Here is a 22,077-nt window from a genome sequence, read left to right on the forward strand (position 1 = left end):
GTTCACCCGGAGAACTCCTATTCACGCTCACAAACGCACGGATGGTGCCTCTGATTACGGATCAGAAGTGAAGCTCGGGAATTTTGCTTGATGGCTGGTCAAAGAGAAGCTCTCTGTTCGAGGGGCTTCCTCCCTCCCGGGATTTGGAGGAAGGATGGACATCCGACATGCCTGGCCTGGGTTAGGAGTCACAGACTCGGGCTGCGTGGAGGTCCATCCTGCCTCCCAACCTTCAGCTCCCGGGAACTGCACATCCTGGGTACTGGCTAAGCCTGTTGGCAGGATGAGCTCCTTCTCCTTGCTCTGTACCAAGTCACAACCGATCCATCGGGAAATCGACCATATTTATAACAGATCAGCTCATTCGTTTGCGATGCACTCATTTGAGAAGAGGTGTGAGGGAGAAGAATAATTAGAATTCTCAGTTTACAAACATTTCCTCCAATGTGAATTCATGAGAGAAATTAGCAGATCTTTTAATTGTCTGCTACATCTCCACATTCTCACACTTAATCTACCTGCTCCCTAAATATATTAATTAACATTTTTAGAAACACTTTTCCGGTTCGCAATGCAACACCAGCATCTCAGCTCATGCAGCGGATATTTGTGGCAATGCCTCACTTTGAGTAGCGCAGTATGGTTGGCGAGGCCCTTTCTCTTACTTTATTTCACACAATACTCGTGTCTGGCCCTGCAGACTCTAAACTCCAGAAAAACTACGTACTTGTGGTTTCCTTGACCCAGAGGGAAAGGTTCCCCATTTCTTCCCTCACTGGTGTTACTCAGTCAATATTGCCTTTCCCTATCTTGTTCACCAGATAAACTCCTATTCATACTTAAAAACCCATTCTGTTTTGTTTTTGCGGTGCTGGCGATTGAACTCAGGGCCTTATGCTCGCAAGGCGAGCACTCTACCAACTGAGCTATATCCCCAGCCCTAAAAACCCATTCTGGAAGTGGCCCTTTCCCCAGGAAGGTGTGAGCAAGTGTGATCCTGGAGAAGGATACTGCCCGTGACAGATGGGGCAAGGTCAGGAGCTGGCTGAAGTGGGGACTCTGGTCAACTGTTGTGTCAACATCAGCCACTCTGCCACCCCAAGCTTGACCAATCTACTCTTCTTGCTACACGGAGGGAGAAGGGTCAGTGTCAATCTTGGCCTTGGGCTTTTTGCTACTGGCCCTCAGGCCAACCCAGGCTTTAGGCCTTCAAATGGGCCTCCAAGAAACTTGCAGGTAAAGCTCAGAAGGCCCTTCAGTTGGTCTCCCAGACATCCTCACCTGAATGGTCCCATAGGCCTTGGAGGGACCCTTCCATGGGAATGGCCCTGACACAGATCTGCATCAGGAAGCCCCTTCCTCCCATGTCCCCACAGAGAAACACCCTCCAGTCCCCCAAGACTGAACCTGTCACCCACTGTCAGCACCCGACTAGAGGTCTCCCTACGGCCGGCAGGACCCTGGGTCTGAAGGTCTGACGGCTGATGATGGCCACGGCGACCAGCCTGATTCCTGAAGTGGGTGGGGAATGTGGCCTCCACCATGATATGGGGGTTCTAGTAACGGGGGTCTTCTCCATAGAATGGGGCCCAGGGGGCAGAGAGGGTGGAGAGAGGACTGTCCCAGTGGGGAACAGACAGGATCAGTCGGGGGAGGGGAGGGGAAGGAAACAGACGAGGTGACCGGAGTCCTCTGCCCCAAAGTGAAACCTGCTTCCCTGGGGGCTGCCTGGGAGGCTAGGATCTGTGTCCCTCCCTGCAGTCACAGGGTCTGGTCGTTCTGGGACCTGCACAGCAGGCTTTGGAGGGAGCCCTCAGGCTTCCCACCTCTGCTCCCCAGGTCTCAGGCTCAGGGCAGGGTCCCGCATCACCCACGCCTCTCGCCCCTCTCCCGGCAGCCACAGGTGGGTCTTCAGCTCAGCTGGACCAAGGTCACCACACCTGGCTGGCCCTTCCTTTCCCTCCCACCAACCACCAGAATCGAGTCTCCTGTGACCCTTCTGCCTCTCTGGAACCTTCCATGAGTCTCCAGAGCCCCCAAGGTGAAGTCAAGGCTCCTGGTCACACCTTACCCAAGGGGCTTCTCAGCCACACGCCCCTCACCTCCATGCTGACTGCCTCCCTCCTGACGCTGGGCCCTGGCGGATGCGTTTAGCTGAGCTGGCGGCCCTTCCCCTCAGGTCTCCTAAGGCCCTTCACCTGTTCTTCCCCAAGCTCCTCCACACAGCAGCCCTCAGGGATGCGTGGGGCACCTGCGCCTGGCCTTGTTGGCCCACCTGCATGTGCCCTGGAGTCACCATCCCAGCAAGGAGATCTGGCCTTCACAGAGGCCGGGGCTCCCCAGTGTCCAGGGCCCCCGGGCTTCCAGGCAGCCGCCCTGTCCTCTCACCCCCACAAGGGAAGGGCGCACGGGGCACCTGGGCTGGGGCGGCGGCAGGGTCAGGCCGGAGCTGAGGGCAGATGTCTGCACAAGCCGGTGCCCAACCTGGGTGCATCGGGCAAGGGCCCCCCACCCCGCGCCTGCCTGGCGGCTCCTGGCCCACCGTGCGCCTATCGTTTAATTTTGCTGAACACCGAGTCCCAACCCCGTGTTAATTGGTTTTACTCCAGCCTTTTGTGCCTCCCATTAAATGAGGAAATGCCACCCATAAAATTTTAATTTTAAAAGCCAACTTGTTTGTTTTGTATTGAAATTCCCCGGGCAGCTCCAGCAGAGGGAAACAGACACATTTTCCTTTCATTAAAGCAACTTGAGTGAAGATAAAAAAGAGGCTGAAAAATTAGATTTAAAAACAGAGCGAGAAGCATTTAAAGAAAATGAATGAAAATGAGCTGCCGCAGAGGGTGGCGGAGACCGCAGCTCCGTCTCTACCCTCCCTGAGTCCAGGGACACTCTGCGGGGGTCCCCAGACAGCTGGACCACGGACTCTCTCTCCCCGCTGAACACTGGCCCCTGGGGACCAGGGCAGTTGGCCTCCTTCCCCAAGGCTACCCACCATGACGACACTTGCTGGCTGGGAAGCCGGGCCACCTGGGGGTTGGGCCTGGCTCAGCCACTGGCCAGCTGTGTCATGGTGGCCAAATTTTGGTCATCTGTAAAAAAGGAATAATAGTAGAATTTAGCTAACAGGCTTTTATAAGGATTAAATAGATTAATACCTTGAAAACAAAACAGAGCCTGGTATACAGCTGGTGCTCAACACTTGGCTTTGACTATCCCATGCTGCTGCTCTGCTTCCACTCCAGGCTCCCAGTACATCCCTCCTGCCGGAGATGTCCCCCTTCCCCTTGGTTATTCAAAGTTCCTTCTAATGGCGTCCCCCAAGCCGAAGAGAGACTGGGAAGAGACCTGGCATTCCAAGGCACCATTCCTATGGCTCAAACTGATTCATTACAATCTTATGATAATCCTTCCGAGGGAAATCAATCTCCTGGGATTCAAAGTCCAGCTCCAACACCAGGCAGCTGTGTGTTCTTGAGCAAATTTCTTCTGGACCTCCGTCTCTCCATCAATAAAATGGGATCAGAAGTCCATCACCACAGGCTGTTGTGAAGATAGGAGAAAAAAGAAAAAAAAACTTCGTGGTGTGCTGAGCACAGATAAATGCCCAGGGGTGGCTCTTGCCTCTGCAGGAGCTACAGCAGCCGGTGTCTGGAGGTCTGCAGGCGGTGGGGGACAGGGGTACTGCACCTCGGCATTCTCTCATTCTTCAAGGCGTCTTCACGGGAAGGAGGAATCCAAGGGCCCTCCTACTCCAAATGCCCCGTGACCTGTTTTCCGGGCCAGTCCCTTAGGCCTGCCTGAAAACGGACTCCCAGCCCAGCCCTAACCGCCCCCGCCCGGGGCTGGGCAGCTCATTGCCTCAATTAGCATTGTAAAGAGGACGCGCCGGGAAAGGCCTAAGGGAGCTGTGGGAATTCCGAGTGGCTGGGTTTCCAGGCCTCCGAGGGCAATTTGCACAACCTCTGATCCTTAACTGCCTCCTCTCTACAGAGGGAATGAAGTAACGGTACATTTTCCTACCGGTGGCTGCAAAGATGAACTCGCAGCAAGCGATGGTGTGAACGTGCTTGGTAAACTAGAGTGCTGTGCACAGTCCGAAGAGCAGCACCAAGAGGCCAGAGGCGCCTGTCTGTACCAGCCACAGAATCCTCTGGTCCTGTTCCTGGAGGTCACCGTGGAGGGGACAGAGCTGGGGCACTGAGGGTCACCAATGGCATGGGCTGGGGCTCAGGGGAGGAAGCGTCACTCGCTTGTAGAAGTCCTCACCGCACGGCCTGTGTCCTGCAGACCCGACCCACTTCCCACAGGCCTGGAAAGACACCCCCCCCCCCCGCGCCTGCTCAGGGCCCAGGCCCTCTCCTCCAGGCAGGCCGCCCTCAAGCTCCACCCACCCCGGCTGGCTGACTGCAGGAGCTGCCTGGAGGCTTCTTGGGAGCTCAGAGAAGACACGCTGGTGCTGTGACACGCCACTCAACCCTTCCAGGCCGAATTCTTTTCCAGCGGTTCCCAATGTGTACACCAAGGAACCCCTAGGACTTATGGACAGATGTCAATTCAAGAGGGTGGGACTCCAGGCACAAACCCGTCTGCCCCCGTCCTTTGCCTCTCTCTCTCTCTCTCTCTCTCTCTCTCTCTCTCTCTCTCTCTCCCCCTCTCTCTCTCTTTCTCTCTCTCTCTCTCTCCCCCTCCCTCCCTCTCGCTCTCTCTCTCTCTGTCTCTCTCTCTTTCTCTCTCTCTCTCTCTCTCTCTCGCTCTCTTTCTCTCTCTCTCTCTCCTTCTCTCTCTCTCTCTCTCTCTCTCTCTCTCTCTCTCTCTCTCTCTCTCTCTCTCTTTCTCTCTCCTTCTCTCCTCTCTCTCTCTCTCCCTCTCTCTCTCTCCTTGCACATTCCTTCCACCAGGTCACTGTAGCTTATATTTTCTCTCCAAAACTTTGCTAGCACAAAAATCCCCACAAAATATTTTTGTGCAAAACCGTTGCTGGGTTTCTCCTCTCGTTTCTTCCTGAACCATCTAGTCCTAAAACTAGTAGGCGCTGCAAAATGCCTGGGGGGTGGGCACAGGGAACGGAGGACCCCAGGCGGGTGGCAGGGGAGGGAGAGAAGGGGGCCCAAGTAGGGAGGTGGGCTGGGCCAGGTGTCAGAGTGCAGCACGGCGAGGGGCAGCGGGCGTGGGCATCAGGCCCAGGCGGAGACAGCAAGGGGACCGTGGGGCAGGGGTGCTGCGGGAAGCCGGAGCCAGCTGGGGGGGCGTGGGAGCCTCGGCGCAGGAGGAGGGGGACGTGACCCTCCTGCCATCAGTCCAGCCTCGAGCCCTGCCTCTGCTCTCCTCCTGCACCTGCCCAGGCCTTCGAGGAAGACCTAGGCCCCTCGCAGTCTGCCCGAGTCCTCCAGTGCTCACTGAGCACCAGGGATGTGCCACAGGGAGGGAAGGCTGGAGGCCCCCACAGGGCCAGCGCCAAGCAGAGAGGCCGAGGAGGAGGAAGCTCCTGAGTTCACCAGGCAAGGCGTACAGTGGCCTTGGCCCCCGCCTTCCTCACCTGTAGATTCCTCCTGTCCCCAAGGGCCACAGTCACCAAGAACCTCACCAGAGGCCTTCCAGTCCCCGGCCTCCAAGGACTGCCCACTAGCTACTGGCACCTGTAGTCATCTACAAGAGGCCACTCACCTGTCCTTCCATGCCCCTCTTCTCCCGGGACTCTCCCAATGGGAAGGTCCCTTCTCTGCTCCCCTTTCTGAGGCCAGATGTCAGCTGTTCCTCTTAATTGGGAAGTTCTACCTCATGTTTCACTTGAAACCCTCTTGCTTTCTCTTTTCTTATGAAAAAGGCCCTTCACCAATGTGGGTGGAGGGAAGATGCAGTCACGGGGGCAGGGCAGGGGCTGAAGCCCACTACAGGGTGGGGGCTGGGGGCCACAAAGACTGTCCTTCAGGCCAGGCTCCCCACCCTCAAGTCTTCCTCCAGGAAGCCCTAACCCGCGTCCCTTCCTTCCCACTTCCAGGTGAGAGCCCCCTCACCTGCGCCCCACCCTCACAGTCCCCAGGCCTGCTCCCCACAGGCCATTCATGTAGAAATCCTGCCTGGGGCACATTCCTGCTGGTGCCCTCCATCTGGGCCTCAAGATGGCCCAGTCCAGCAAAAACAAAATACCTGCCGGGACTCCATACAAGTCTATGCTGTAAGACGAGCAGAGAACGAGCTGCTTTCTGCTGCCCATCGCTCCGAAGGAAGGCCCCCAGGAGATGGAGGTTGGACCCCAGGAGGGACTACCTTTTGTTCAGGGTACTTGCCTCCCTGCAGTCACCAGGAGGGAGCGCCACAAGCCAGTCCGAGGACGCATTAACTCAGGACAAGGGCTGTGTCACACAAGGGACAGCGAGGGTGCCAAGGCCTAGTGAGGGTCCGGCAGGTCCTGGGGACCCTGGGGTGGAGGACATCGGGAGAGCTGTTGGAGGGGCCAGGCTACCTGGTGGGAGGGGACCCACCCCGAGCAGCCGGACGCGGGAAAGGGAGTGGCCAGCCTCTGCCGAGTCATCGCCCGCGAAGACTCGCGTCACCTCTGATGTCAAGGCCCCAGGGGCTTCGCTCCAGCTCCGGGCTCCAGGAAAGGGAGTCTCGGGGCCCCGGGGTTACACAACTTCCCCAAGGTCGCGGCAGAGATGACTGGCAGAGCAGGGATTGGCCCCTAGGGCGCGGAGTCCGCCCCCCCCCCCCCCACGGCGCGCAGGTGGCGGCGCGCGGCGCGTCTGCGGGAGCGCAGCTGGGCGGCTGGGCCTTGGCCTTGGCCTGGCTCCTTCCCCGCCTCCAGCCCGAGCGCTCCTTGGCAGCTCTTCACAAAGCAGAGCCTCCTGAAACCGCGAACGTGTCGTGATGGATTCAGGTCCCAATTTCCCGGAGGGGTCGGGCGACAGGATGGTGGGAGTCCTTCAGTGCGACAGCGCCCCGCAGAGCCAGGAGCCCTCCGCCCGCCTCCCGGGCCCGCGCCCGTGGGACTCCAGAGCCCCGGCCAACTGTGCCCAGCGCCTCCTTTGAAAGCTCGCGGGTCCTTGTGCGCTGAGTGCTTCGAGTTTGGTCCATTATGAGAAATCTCCTTTCAGCCTGCGCGCATTCAAATCCAGATGTTGGCCCAGCAGAACAAAAGGCCCCTCCAAATTCTCTTCGTGAAGTGGATTCTCATCCTTGGAAGGAATAACCGCTCTTGCTAAGTGGAATCTGTCCCCCCGCCAAGAACCTGCTGCTCTGTATTTGTTAAGAGTGGTTTAATAACCTGTCTCCACTCCATTCAGATGCTGGGACAGACTCGACAAGGTGGAATGTCCCGGGTGTCGCATTCAATAGATTGAGCGTGGCTTCACCAAGAAGAGAATGCAGCTTTTTTTTTTTTTTTTTTCTTTCTTTCTTTCTTTTTAAATTCAAGATATTCATTCCAATGACACAAGTCTATGATGAAACACGGATTAACAGAGCTTCCTGGATGATACACTTTGTTTTCCTGATGCGAATACAAACTTTTCTGGAAAGAAGGATGTATTCGGCAAACACGTTGATTGTAAAACAGCCCCAGTTGTAATACTCATTTTTTTGACATATACTTTGGGGCTGGGGGTGTAGCTCAAGGGTGGTGTGCTCACCTGCAGGCATGAGGCCCTAGGTGTGATTCCCAACACCGCCAAGTGTATTCATATTATTATTAATTGGGATAATAATAATAATAAGGTATGTCTTAAAATAAGGGAAATGCAGATGATACATTTGTTGACTATCATACATGTATACATAGCTAACAAGGATTTTGGCAATAGGGTCTAGTATTTTTTTAATTTATTTTATTTTGTTCTAATTAGTTGTACATGACAACAGAATGCATTGATACATTTTAATAGATCATACATAAATGCAGTGTACTCTCTCATTTTTCTGATTGTACATACTGTAGGATCACATCAGTCATGCAGTCATACATGGACATGAGCAATAATGTCTGCTTCACTCTACTATCCTTCCTACCCCCGTACCTCTTCCCCTCCCTTCCCTGCCCTCTACCTAATATAAAGAAACTCTACTCTTCCCTAGCCCTCCTCCCCACCCCGCCCCCGCCCCCCCGCATATTGTGAATTAGCTTCCACATATCAGAAAAAACATTCAGCCTTTGTTTTTTTATGTTTGGCTTATTTCACTGAGCATGATATTCTCTAACTCCATCCATTTACTAGCAAATGCCAGAATTTCATTCTTCTTTAAAACTGAGTAATATTCCATTGTGTGTATGTGTGTGTGTGTGTGTGTGTGTGTGTGTGTGTGTATTCTTTATCCATTCATCTGTTGAAGGGCACCTAGGTTGGTTCCATAGTTTAGCTATTGTGAATTGAGCTGCTATAAACATTGATGTGGCTGTGTCACTGTAGTATGCTGATTTTAAGTCCTTTGGGTATCAACTAAGGAGTGGGATAACTGGGTCAAATGGTGGTTTAGTATTTTTGCTAGAACCTTCTGAGAACTGGAAGCAGGAATCCTGTTTCAAATCTATTTGCATACCATTGGTGACGGGGAGTTCACTACCTCTGAGAGCAATCTTTTCATTTTCAGACAGTTCTGACAGCCAGAACTGGTTCTCAGATCCTTGTCTCCATGAGTGACAGTGGAGCCCGGCAGTCTACCACGGCCCCTCTGCATTGTCTTCTCTTCAAGTTCAGTGTCCCCAGTTCCTCCACACAGTTCTTCGCCCACCCAAAACTGGTCTCTTCTCTCCCTGCCTCTTCAAACATAGGTCATGTTCAACCAGAAGTGAACACAATGCTCCAGCTATCACCTCCTTCATCCTCAACCCTATACATCTATAGATGTGGCCTGAGATCACATTAGTCTGTGGCAATAATATAGGATTATATTGAACATTCATACAAAACCTTTTTCATGCAAAATCTTTACATTTTACATCCATCCCTATTTACTTCAGGTGGGTTGGTCTATCATTTCATCTGCTTTGGGTGCTTTGGGGACCTTCTTTGATCATTTGAAATACCCATTCCCGTGACCAGGTGTGGGATGCACATGCCTGCAACCCTAAGTTACTGGGAAGGCTGGAGAAAGGAGAATCACAAGTTCAAGTTCAGCCTGGGCAACTTAGCGAGACCCTGTCTCAAGATTTAAAACATCCTTATTTTTAATTTTGGGGATTAATTTTGAGCTGGGGACATAGCTCTGTGGTAGAGCACCCCTGGGTACCCAGTACCAGGAAAAACAAACAAACAAAAAAACAGGTTCTACTTCTAGTTTAGAGTCACATGAAAACTGGATGAGCGTGCTTTCTGTGCCTTTAGCCCCGCTGTTGAAGGAATGTCGGAAAGGGACTGTGCTCTGGCCATCCACCATGTCTGGACCTTGGCTTCCCCATATGGAAGAACAAAAGTGTGGCGAGGACCTGGGTGAACAGGTCTCTGTTACACGGGGGACACGGTGCCATGCTCTCCACAAACACTGTGACATCTAATTCTTCACGGAGGGACGTACTGTTATCCTCCTCTTTGTTCTGCAGGTAGGAAAACCAGACTTTGTGGGATTCGAACCCGGTTCTGTCTGGCACAGAATACGATGCTTTCAGCCACAGTGGTTCACGACCCTCTTCAGAGAGCAGGGCCTCGGGTGTAGCCTCAACCAGAGCCCCCGGCCCCCGGTACAGACCTCTTTACAAGCACCCTTCAAACTCCTACGACCTCCAAGCCCCGTGCCTGGCTCAGAAGCAGGGGACAGCTGAGGGTTGGAGGGGACCTTCAGAAAGGGACACCGAGCCCAGCGTGCGGGCAGTCTGTAATCCTGGCTGCTTGGGAGGTTGAGGCAGGTTGGACGGAAAACTTCACACAGACCGAACACAGGACGTTCAGCAGCTCTGTGAACCCGGGGACACAGCGTCACAACAGGCAGGCTGCATGTGGAGGAGGTGAGGGTCTTGCACACCTGACTGGGAGTCAGCCCTGCCGCACTCCAACCAGGTGCCAGGTGCAGAAGACACCACCTCCTGCCCTATTCCCCAGAGCCCCACGGAGCCGACGCTATTATCACAGCTGGGTTTGCAGGAAGCTGGTCAAGTTCAACCTCCAAGCTCCCTTCCCAGATCCTTCAGGGCCAGTGTGGAATTTCTCAATCGTAACTTCTTCTTTTTTTTTTTTAAAGGTAGTGTCAGGAATCGAACCCAGATCTTCCTGTGTGGAGGCAGGTGCTCTCCCACCGAGCCACAGCCTGGCCTCTATTTGTGATTTCTAAGCGCCTCCCCGTCCCTGTTCACAGACCCTACGATTCTTCCTCCCGATATGATCATTCAGGTATTATTCCTTCCATAGCCGGGGAGACGCGTGGCCCAGGGAGAGGAAGCAGGCTACTCCGGCGGCAGGGTTGCGAGGGGGCAGACCCCGCCCTCCTCCCCTGAGGCCCAAGGTCTCCAGCACCTTCCCTGGGTTTGTGTCCCTAAATGCAACTGGAAATAGAAACTAGTTGTCTGTTTCCATTTCTATATTTTAACCAATTAATAGATACTTGTTTGTGAATTTTTTTTTTTTGGGGTGCTGGGGCTCGAACCCAGGGCCTGTGCTTGCAAGGCAAGCACTCTACCAGCTGAGCTATCTCCCCAGCCCTGTTTATGAATTTTTTAAGTGGAACCGTCCTGGAGACTCGGTGCTCAGTAAATGGAGGGTCACGTGATGTGGTCTTCTTATCACTCAGCAGAACACTGCCAGTCCCTGGAGTAGTTTTACTTATGAAATAATTTTAAATTCCTTTTATGATAATAAGAAATGTGTCGTAATCTGCCCCTAATGGATGACTGATGAGAGACAAAAACTCTAAAAAACTTGGATGCTGAAAAGTTCACCAGGAAAGATTGTTTTTAAACAATAATATTTCTGTAAATGCCCCCTACCTATTGCACTGCTGGTAAGCTGATGACGATTCCAGTCCACTGGCTGATAAATGTTGCTAGGAACCATGGAGCTTCCATCCACCAGGATGTTGAATTAGGTCTCCTCCTTACATCTTGAGCCAAAGTGCATTCCAGTGGAGCAAAATCACGGCACATAAAAACCAGGAATGTGACCAAAAGCGGTGGCCCACGCCTGCAATTCCAGTGGCTCAGGAGGCTGAGGCAGGAGGATCAAGAGTTCAAAGCCAGGCTCAGCAAAAGCGAGGTCCTAAGCAACTCAGTGAGACCCTGTCTCTAAATAAAATACAAAATAGGGCTGGGAAGGTGGCTCAGTGGTGAGTGTCCCTGAGTTCCATCCCTGGTAGCCCCTCAGCACCTAAAAAAAAAAAAAAAAGTGTTAGAAAAGTATGGGAAATTTTATGTCACCATCATAACATGTAAAGGACTTCTTAAAAAGTCACAGAAAACCCCAACTTCATAAAAGAAAATGATCTATTTGTCTACATAAAACTGAATATTTTCCCAACTTTAAAAGCAAAAGAAGAAGAAATTAATATGCAAAGTCAAATAACAGTCACCTGGCAGGAAAAGGAAATATTTGAAAAAGATCCCAAAGAGCTGGTTTCCCTTATCTTTAAAGAGCTCCCCCAAACCAAGGAAGATCAAAGGCCAATCATCCCACAGAGAAATAGGCAAAGATGGAGGAGAACTGAGCACCAAGCGAGGTAAACCTGCCTTCGGGTATGACAAGGAGCCCCTGCCCTCACTCAGCGGGGGTGGCCAGGAGGACCTTCCTCTCCCTCCCGACTGGCAAAGATGGGTCCCCAGGGCAGCTGGGCCGCGTTCACGCGACAAAGACTATTTCCATCATTGCTCGTGGGAAGGAAACGGCACAATTTCTATGGAGAGTAATTTCACAGTATTTCAGGCCAGGAGTGAGGCTCAGCGACGAAACGCTGGCCTGGTGCGCGAGGCCCTGGGTTCCATCCCCAGAGCTGCAAAAAAATAAATAAATAAGATAAGCAAACGCTCAGGGACTTTACGTTGTGGGTCGAAGTGCATCACCCACACCACCAAATTCAAATGTTGAAATCCTAACTCACTAGCTGGGCACAGGGGCACACGCCCGTCCTCCCAGCTGTTTGAGAGGCTGAAGCAGGAGGATTGCCGGTTTGAGGTCAGCCTCAGCAACTGAATGAGACCCTGTCTCAGAATAAAAAATTAAAAAGGGCTGAGACTTTAGCTTGGAGGTAGAGCTACATCAGTCCCCGGTTCCAAAAGAAGAAAAAAGAAAAGAAAGAGAAAGAACTGCTGATCATCCTCAGTACCTCAGACCGTGACCTAATTTGGAAGCCGGGCCTCTGTAGATGGCAAGCCTTAAATGAGGTGCGGCTGCTGGGGTGGGGTGGGCCTCTGATTCACCTGACCGGTGTCTTCTCACCTAAAGGGGAGGACATGTGGACAGAGACACATGGAACGTGCCTCGGGAACAGCACGGCCACAAGCCGGGGAATCCAAACCTCCGGGAACCAGGGAGAGGCCCGGGCCCAGCCGCCCTCGCAGCCCTCCAAGGAACCAGCTCTGCCGGACACCTCACCTTGGAGGTCCAGCCCCAGAGCCACGAGGCAGCACTTCTGCTGGGCAAGAGGAATTGATCCTACTGCCAGAGTGAACTGTGAAATGTCTCCCCTGTGTTAAAGGCCTGGGCTTCAGCCTGAGGCTCCATCGGGAGGTGGTGGGGCCTCGCCCAAGGAAGTGAGGCCCCGGGCAGCCCTGGAAGGGCTAGTGGGCCCTGACCCCTTCCTCCCTCTCTCCCGCCCTCTCCCTCTCTCTCTGCTGCCTGGCTGCATGAAGTAAGGAGCCTCTTCTGCACACTCCCACCTTGCCACGGGCCCAGGGACAATGGGGCCAAGTGACCACGGATTGAAACCAGTCGAAATACACCTTTCCTCCTGACAAGCTGGTTTACCCCAGGCATTTTGTCCCAGGGATGGAAAGCCGGCCCACACACCCAGGATGCTCTGGTACAGTTGCCAAGGGCTGAGCCCAGGGGGAATACACTGCAGTTCTGTTAGTAGTAGCTAAAAACCAGAAGTGACCTAGACGTCCCTTAGTCACACCCTCCCGGAAGGTGGCACGACTCGTCCTTCCGATAGCAGGTTTTCTTCAACTGACAACAGAACTGAGAGCGCCACGTGTACTGATTAGAATGATCTCAAACCCTTGTCAAGTGAGAGAAGCAAAGTTCAGAAGGCTGTAGAGGGACCTCATCTGCATAAAAACAAGGAGAGACAGGGCTGGGGTGCAGCTCAGTGGTGGAGCGCTGGCCTAGCACGTGCGAGGCCCTGGGTTTCGTCCCCAGCATCACAGAGTATAATAAAAACAACAGCCGGGCACGGTGGCGGTGGTGCACCCCTGTAATCCCGGCAGCTTGGGAGGCTGAGGCAGGAGGATCATGAGTTCAAAGCCAGCCTCAGCAACTTAGGAAGACCCTAAGCAACTCAGCGAGACCCTGTCTCTAAATAAAAAATACAAAAAAGGGCTGGGGATGCAGCTCAGTGGTTAAGTGCCCCTGGGTTCACTCCCCAGTACCAATAAGAATAACAATAAATACAATAAAAAATAGAGGCAAACAGAGATGGATGTGCATGTGCAAATATGTGCTCACAGATGCAGAGAGTCCCTGGGAAAGTCACAGGAGAAACTGCAAACTCCAAAGGTCCCCGGAGAGCAGCCCTTTCAGGACCAGGACGCCACCTCGGGTCCACACACGCCCGCAGTTTTCCGCCCCTCCGTTGTTCACGGAGCGCCTGTTTGGTTCTGTTGTCTTGTTTTTTTCTTGATCTTATGGAGAACATCAAGCTGTCCCTACGACTTCAAAAGTGGAGAGGAAAGGAGAAAATGCAGCCATTTTGGCTTTTCATCTTTTGAAAATAGCAGCTCCTCGGAACCGCGGCGGGTCACTGGAGGACGCGGTATCTTCTCTCTCGTCTCTTCATTTAGAAAACAAAGCACAAAATTTGGAGTTTTAAAATAACCAAATCGGTCACAGAAACGAAGCCCAGGATGCAAGCCTTCCAAAGCCCCGCGAGGTACAAGCAACGAAGGCCACTCGTGAACGTTTTGCCGCAGGGAGGGGCCCAGCCTGCGGTGACCACCTGGGTAGGCTCCGTTCTGAAGTCAGGCCTGACGAGTCACTCCTAATCCACTTGCCTCTAAGTCCTGCTTTGCCAAAATTAATTTACCTGCTACGGAAGAGCAGGCTCCCCTTATTAAATAGAAAACAATCAAAAGTGGCCTTTAAAAACCACCCATGTTGTTGTGTGTAAACTCCCCCCTCCCGTCCCCAGGACTGAACCCAGAGGTGCTCGCGGCGACCTCCGAGCCACACGCCCAGTCCTATTTATTTACTTATTTATGTTGTGACCCAGTCTCACTGAATTGCCCAGTCTGGCCTTAAACTTGCCATCCTCCTGCCTCAGCCTCCCTGTAGCTGGGATTACAGGTGTGCGCCACCACACCTGGCTACATGCAATTTTTGGGGGGGCGGAGGTCTTCAGGATTGAACCCAGGGGCACATTACCACTAAGCTACACTCCCGGCCTTTTTTATTTTTTATTCTGTCAGGGTCTTGCTAAATTGCCGGGCTGAATGGGAACGTGCCGCCTTCCAGCCTCAAACTACTGAGTAGCAGGGATTTGAGGAAGGGGCCTGCATGCCTGGCTATCTGTAGACTTTTTAACACAATTTCTGGGATTGGACTGATCTAAAATAAGATAAATTTGATCAATATATCTTCTGCACCTTATAAAAGTAATAAAACGGTTTTAAAAAATGATTTGCAAGGTCATCAATTGCTGTGAAAATTATTTGATCACCCAAACGCATTGAGAAATGCCACTGAGGCCTGCCATGTAGGGTTGTGCAAGTTGTAAACTGCACAACTTCAGAGGGCACCATGCAGATCTTAATCCAAATTATGCAGTGCATCACCAGTGCAGCCATGAACATCACCCCTGTGGCTGCTGAATGTGTTGGAGAGTGGGTACAACAGAGGGCAGGTGCTGCAGTTGGGGTGTAGGGATGTGAGACAGAATCTCATGCATACAACCTCTCATCTTTCTAAGGTGGCCTCCCTTTTGGAGCCTCTATGTTTTCTCTGGGCCTTATAACCACGATTTTCCTAAGGTGGGGGTAAGGACTCATCCACTCTTGCCCACAATCTCCTCATCAGGCTGCATAACATTACTCAGCAACTGACGCAAGAAGGAAGGCCAGAAAAGGACCCCACCATGCCCCTAACCTTGACTCCTATCCTAGGGGAGGCAGAGGTGGCTAGCATAGGGCTGGGGTGGAGAAGATTGAACCCAAAGTGACATTCAGGACATTTGGCATCCAGTACCACTCTTGGTGCTTTGCTGTGTGACCTTTAGTAAATCTGTTAGCCTCTCTGGGCTTCTGCCTCCCCATTTGGAATGAAGAGAATTATTGCCATTCTCAAAGGGGAGAGAAAAACAAGAAGTGATGATTTCACCAGGAAAGCACAGAATTCGAGCATTCCCATTATCATTCAATATCAAGACTCCGTGGGTTGAGAGTCAGGAAACCTTACTAAAAAATCTTGAACCAGTCTCGTGATTTCTCTGGGCCTTCGTTTAAACCATGTGCCAAATAGCTAAGCTTGAACTTTGCCAGCAGTTTGCTGGACTTCTCACCACTGAGTCTGTTTAATCATCTCCAAATACAGACTTCATAGTTTATAAGATTTTTATCTTCTAAGCTGTATTTATGTAATTACTATATGCTTAATAATTATTAAGTAATTATTGTTACCATTTATAAAGGATATTTTTGGTTGTGAGTGACTATATTTATGGGGCTTACATAACCTAAAAGCCTAGTACTGGGGATAGCTTCAGGCAAAGCTTGATCCAGCAGTGGTTACGGAGGATCTATGCTCTTTCTGTCTCTTGGCTCCACCTCCTATGATGTGTCCAAGGTAACGGCTAGAAACTCCTGGCACTACTTGCTTTTGTCATTTGTAATTACTAAGAAACAGTCTGCCTCCCAGTTAGCTTGAAGATCCAGAATTGAGACTCATTAGCTCTGATTGGCCTACACTGAGCCATGTTGTCTTTTCTGGATCAATTTCTAGAGGATCCACAAAACCTAGAGGATGAGATTTTCTGATTTGCTTAAGCCAGCCAAGCTCCACCCCTGGAATGGGGTCATTTCTGACCAAATAACAAGGCCAGGAAATTCCCAATACTGTTAGTCTCTGTGGCATGTTCATCAGCCACTGAGATCTCTTTTTTTTTTTTTTTTTTTTTTTTTTTGGTCCTTGGAATTGAACCCAGGGGTGCTTTACCACTGAGCCACATCCCCAACCCTTTTTATTTTTTATTTTGAGAAAGTCTTGCTAAGTTGCTTAGGCCCTCACTAAATTGCTGAGGCTGGCCTCAAACTTCAGATCCTCCTGCCTCAGCCTCCCAAGTCTCTGGGATTACAGGCATGCATCACAGGGTTTTCGACTGGTCTGTGAACTGCACATTAGTGCCCCCCAGGATCTTGTGGGGCACTTACTATGACCTCCCAATCTGTAAGTGACCACTCTGAACACATGAGCGGACGTCAACCCAGCGGACAGCAAGCTCCCGACCCTGCAGAGATCTGGCTTCACGACGGGTTCATCCACGTCCAGCTTCAGTCCCCCACTCCCTGGGGAATCTTCACGGCTGGCTCCCTGGAGTCGCCGGGCCTGTGACTGCCCTTTGTGGGTACAAGGAGACGTCCATGACCAGACCTGGGCAGAGGTGCAGCAGAGGGGGACACAGAACACCCGCATTGGCGGGGCTCACGTGGGTGGCGGGGCTCACCTGGGTGGCGGGGCTCACCTGGGTGCCGGCCAAGGGCTTTCCGACCTCTATGCCAGTTCCGGTCCCGGGTCCAGGAGGTGCGGGTCCTCGGGGCGCCACCGCGGGAGGGGCCGGGCTGGTGCCGCACTGAGCGCGGAAGCCCTGAGGCAGACACGTCCGCCCCAGGCAGAGGTGCTGGGGACTCTCGGGCACTTCTCGTGTACCCCAGTGTTGTGTCCCCCAGTGCAGACGAGGGGCGTCCAACCCCAGGACGGGTCCCCCCACGCCTCTCTGGCCCCTGGGCGCAGCGGCTTTGGTAGGGGCGGCGGGTAGGCCCCGCCCCCTCCCGGGCTTCCACACCAGGTGGGATTCACCTGGGAAGGGAACCTGCCACCAAGCCCCGGAGCAGCTTCCACTCCAAACCCGCCCTTCCTTCCCATGGAGCACTGTCCCCCCAGGTCCCCAGGTCCCCAGGGATGCCTGGCATGGACAGAGCCTGGCTCCCCTCCTCAGCTGGGCCGGCGGTACCCTGGCACGTGGCCAGGGGTATGGCCCTTACCTCCCTCTCTCCTCCCAGTCTCCCCAGCCATAAAGCAGTTTCAGGTTAATCAGTCTCCGCGGGGCTTTCCAGCTCTCGCTGGAAAGGGTGGCAGGGAAGAAATGGGGGTCCGTGCACTGGGGGGGGGGGGGCAGTAAGAAAAGGGGAGGTGGGAGGGTCATCCCACCAGAGCCGAGGGGACCAAAAGATCTCAGGTTTAGACCCCGGATGTTTTCCCCAAACGGGATCCCCTTGGTCCCGCAGCACCAGCAGAACAGAACAGACAGGGACCCAGGACGTCAGGGGCGTCCTTCCCAAGCAAACTTCTGGATTTGGGAATGAACTTTAGGGTTAGACAAAAGTTACAGAGATAGATGGCACAGCAAGTTCCCCAGACCCTCATCCAGACTCGGAGCCCCCTGATGTCCTCGACCTTCACACCGGGGACATCCGTCCAAACTCTAAATCGCCTTCTCGGCACATCTCCACCAACTGGGCTCAGGTCTTCCTGGGATTCCAGCAGCCTTGGCATCTACCCCTCTGTCCCAGGAGCCAGCCCAGGCCCCATTCGGCACCCGCTCGGCCTGTCTTAGAGCCCTCTGGTCCGCGGCCACTCCTGTCCCTGTGCCGTTCACGACCTTGACAGTTCTAAGGAGGCCTGCTCAGGGTTTCTTTGGTTGTTCTTTTCCTAATGTTTCACTGGTGCGTTATAATCGTACGTAACGGTGGGATCTGTCGTCACATATTCGTCCAGGCACAGGATTTGGCCAATCTCACTCCCCAGGTGTAGACTGTTCTTTAACTTGGATTCATTAGATGCTTTTCTCTGATACCACAGCAATGAAGTTCCCCTTCGAGTCACATCATATGACAGGGGACAAGGCATGCTGCATGGCATCCACCTGACTAGGGCTGGTCATGTTCCTGGGAGGCCCTGCTAGGGCGCTGTCTGTCCATCAGGAACCTGCTGCCCAGTGACCAGCTTCTTTCCCTGCTCTCGGGTACCAGGGAGTCTCAGACTCCAGAGCCCACAAGCTCCCACTGTGCGCTGGGAATCCTTCCGAAGGGAAGATGTGTCCCTCTTCCTCAGTTGGGGATTCATTGAGGACTTTTTTTTATCCGTCTGGATTCAGGGACGGTGATCCTATAAGTCAATATTCTCCTGTTCATCCCAAGGCTCGCTGCTGCAGCTTGGCTCCTGGGAGCACCTCCCGCTCCATGGTCTCAATTATTTTGCCCTCGGAGCACTCTTATAACTCTTGGGCACCACAAGATCTTCCAGCTCTTTCCCCTGTTCCAGCTGTAGAGTCGGACAGTTGTCAAAGGAAATACATCAAGTTTGTTGCTTGCTTGCTTTTGGTCCCAGGGATCGAACCCAGGGGTACTTAACCACTGAGCCACATCCCCAGTCCTTTTTCTTTTCTTTTCTTTCTTTCTTTTTTTTTTTTTTTTTTTTTTTTTTTTTTTTTTTTTTTTGCAGTGCTGGGGATTGAACTCAGGGCCTTGTGTTTATGAGGCAAGTACTCTACCAACTGAGCTATCTCCCCAGCTCCCTATTTTTTATTTTGAGACAGGGTCTCACTAAGTTGCTTAGGATCTCACTAAATTGCTGAGGCTGGCCTTGAACTTGGGATCCTCCTGCTTCAGCCTCCTGAGCCGCTGCCGGGATGACAGTCATTCGCCACTGGGTCCAGCTTACAAGTAGTTTTAAAATGTAACAAGAGCCTTGAAAGACAGGAGGGGCCTGAGCCCTTCTCTACTTCCAGGATGCTTATTGAATTTAAGCATCATCTCTGTAGCCACTCTGCTAAGTTTGGAGGCGTCCCACCCAGTGCCTGTGTCCTTCCCAGGCTGAGTGGCCCAAGGTCACTCCTGGGACCTTTCCATGTCCAGCCTCACTCACCCACCCCACAGGGGACAAGCTGAGGAGTTCTGTAGACTTCGCCCAGGCTGGCTGGGCACAGGCAGGTGGCCAGAGGGCAGGCAGGCTCCAGGAAGGAACAGGAAGGTCATGTCTCCAAGCAGTGGGTGTGAGAGGCAGGGCGGGACCCTTAGATCCACTGGGCTCCTGGGGAGGGGGCCAAGGTTTGCAAACTCCAGTTCTAAGTGGAGCAGGGGTTCCCCAGAACAGCCCTGGGTTCTGCAGAAGAGTCAGCTTCTCAGGAAGGAGCGCCTGTCATGAGCAGGAAGAGAGCGAGACTGCAGAGGGCAGGGAGCCGAGTGACTCATGCCCAGTCCTGCCGGCTCCCACTGGCAAGTGCCGGACAGCATGGGGCCCGGAGCGCGGGTGGAATCCCAGCCCAGTCCCGGCCAGGAGGAGGCCGGGGGTTGGTCACAGCAGTCCCGCACGTAAGGTGCACCAGGAGCTCAGAGGAGGAAACAGCTCAGCCTCTCAGGAGTCCCAGCAGGCCTCACAGGGGAGGTGACACCACCAGAGAGATGAATGGAACTGGCCAGGCAGCCCTGGGGAGTGGCAGGGGGGTGGGGGAGGACACTCCCCCTGAGAGAGAGTCTGCCAGGGCTGGCACGGTGCCCACTCCAAACATGAGGTGTGATCCCTGTGGCAAATTATTAGTGTCATTATCATATTAACCTGGACACATCACTTAATATCTTTCCCACCTTAAAGACAGTCACGGCGATGAATAAGTGCCTGCTAACTCACAGCTCTCCTCATCTGCAAGAGGGGCGGTGACAGACAGGGGCACAGGGACGCTGTGCCTGGCTTCAGTGACTGTGTGCTCCAGCATCGAGCTGGCCCTGGGTCCCATCTCTCCACAGCCCACCAGCCCCACGGGTTGCTGTGCTGGAGAGACACAGAGAGGGAGTCACTTGGGATCTTCAAAGACAACCAGGCACCAAAACAGGACATAACGAGGTGGAGTCAGGCAAGCCGAGAGGGGCAGCCTCAGACCTGACCCGCTACGCACATGCCTCCCCCCCCCCCCACGAACCCCCGTGGCCTACAAGCGAGCAGCTGTCCAGGGCAAGGTGGACTGCCGGGGCGTGGGGTATGAATTCCAGCTCCACCGGCTAGCTCCCAGGCCCCGGGCAAGCCCCTTACCTTTCCCAATCCTGTGAACCATTATTTCTTCAGCTCTGCAACTGGGAAGACGTATATATAAGAACATCAAAAGGATCATGTGGGGGGTTGCTGGGCGAGCCCTCTACCACTGAACCCACTCCCAACCCTTATTATTTTATTTTGAGACAGGGTCTGCCTACGTTGCCCAGACTGTCCTGGAACTCACAATCCTCAGGCTTCAGCCTAATGAGTCATTAGGATTACAGGCATGTGCAACCACTCTGGCCAAAGCACACTCTTTGTAATAGGGGAAAAAAAAAAACTGATGATTTTTTAAAATGGATAAACCAGGAGTACATTCAGAAAATGGAATAATGGTCAGTAGTAAAATAAATAAAGTATATGTAGGTAATAGACATAGATTTTTTTAAAAAAGGAAGTCACATAATTATAGAGTGAGTCTATTTACATAAAGAAAAACAAAACAATGCAGTATTTAAGGGTTCCTATGGAGGTGGTAAGTCTAAAAGGGAAGCCGGGGAAAGACCCACTGTACCAGTGAACCACAACCCCAGCCCTCAAGTACCAGTATTTTTAAGTTAGATGATAGATGCATAGGTTTTTTTAAGTTAATGCTATTATCCCTTAAGCTGTACAGGTACAGTTGTACATGTGTGTTTTACAACACACAAGCCTTTGCGAAGGCTGAGATGAGGTGATTAAAGTACCAGCAGAGAGCAAGAAGCACTTAGTTTTGAGCTCTTTGGTTCCCAGGCATCAGTGTCCCCATCTGCAAGATGAATGGGTGCCACTACGGAGACTCTGTCCTCTAGCGTGTGGATTCTGTACCCCCACCTCAGGCACATACAGAATGAACCTCAGGCTCCCCTCTGCCCTGGGTCACTGGAGGCTTCTGGGTGGCACCGGATAACACCGGAGCAGGAGTTCTTGGTCCAGGTTCCAAGTCTCTCTAGCTGGGGCAGTTTAGCCTTTTGTGAATTTCTCCAAGACAAGTGGGCACAACAATCTCTGTCTTCCCTATAGAAGCCCCTGGGTAGACAGGGTAAAGGGCTGGGCTCCTGTGAAGCCTCATGACCAACTGACCCAGGACCTACAAGCGTCCCCAGGGATGGGACCGGTGCTTCCTCCAGTGGGGCCATGGATAACAGGATCCTTCCGTGCACCGACGAGGATGGGTGTCAATGTACCTTCTTTCCCTGGTTTTTCTCTCAGTCATTGTGTATCAGCTGGCTGCACCGCCTATTTGGAGAAGGTGCTTACTTCGGAAACAGCGTACCGGATCCTGGGAGTGACCCCGCTCTGGGTAACCGCTTCACCCACGACCTATCTGCTGGGGGTCCTGGCTCCGTCTGAAAAGTGCCTGTCTGGGTGCACCTCTCTTTAAAACTCCGGTCCCACCTCCTCGTGCCGGACTCACTCCGCGTGCACCCGCTGCCTTTATCCCACTGGGTGCACTTTCAAGTGCTCCAGTGGGAAGGACGGACGCCGTACCTGTTCTTGTATTACTGGTGCGCACCTCGGCCGGTCCGAACCTGACAGGTGCGCGTACCTGGTTACCAGGCGCAGCGGGGATGCAGGCGGTCGGTGCGCGACACTCTCCTGCAGGTCTCGCCGCCGCGGGGCCGGGCAGGCGCTGGGGGCTGCGGCCGCCGACCCGGCTCCGGGCGGGGCGGGGCGGGGAGGCGCGGGGCGGCGCGCGGGCCGGGGGCGGGGCGGGCCGAGCCGG

General features: G+C 53.2%; 2 long non-coding RNA genes across 2 annotated transcripts; both read right to left on the reverse strand.

Annotated features, from left to right (window-relative positions):
- Positions 1 to 2,960: 2,960 nt before the first annotated feature.
- Positions 2,961 to 8,260, reverse strand: LOC306641563. Its single transcript, XR_013758195.1, has 3 exons — positions 5,668 to 8,260; positions 3,395 to 4,312; positions 2,961 to 3,092 (listed from the first exon to the last, which is right to left on the reverse strand). It is a non-coding gene; the product is annotated as an uncharacterized lncRNA (long non-coding RNA).
- A 2,625-nt stretch (positions 8,261 to 10,885) lies between these two features.
- LOC306638128 lies at positions 10,886 to 22,023 on the reverse strand. The gene is made up of 3 exons (XR_013757376.1): positions 21,843 to 22,023; positions 20,370 to 20,410; positions 10,886 to 11,288 (listed from the first exon to the last, which is right to left on the reverse strand). It is a non-coding gene; the product is annotated as an uncharacterized lncRNA (long non-coding RNA).
- Positions 22,024 to 22,077: the final 54 nt, after the last annotated feature.

Source organism: Sciurus vulgaris, assembly GCF_902686455.1.
Source record: "Sciurus vulgaris genome assembly, chromosome: 1".
NCBI classification, from domain to species: domain Eukaryota; kingdom Metazoa; phylum Chordata; class Mammalia; order Rodentia; family Sciuridae; genus Sciurus; species Sciurus vulgaris.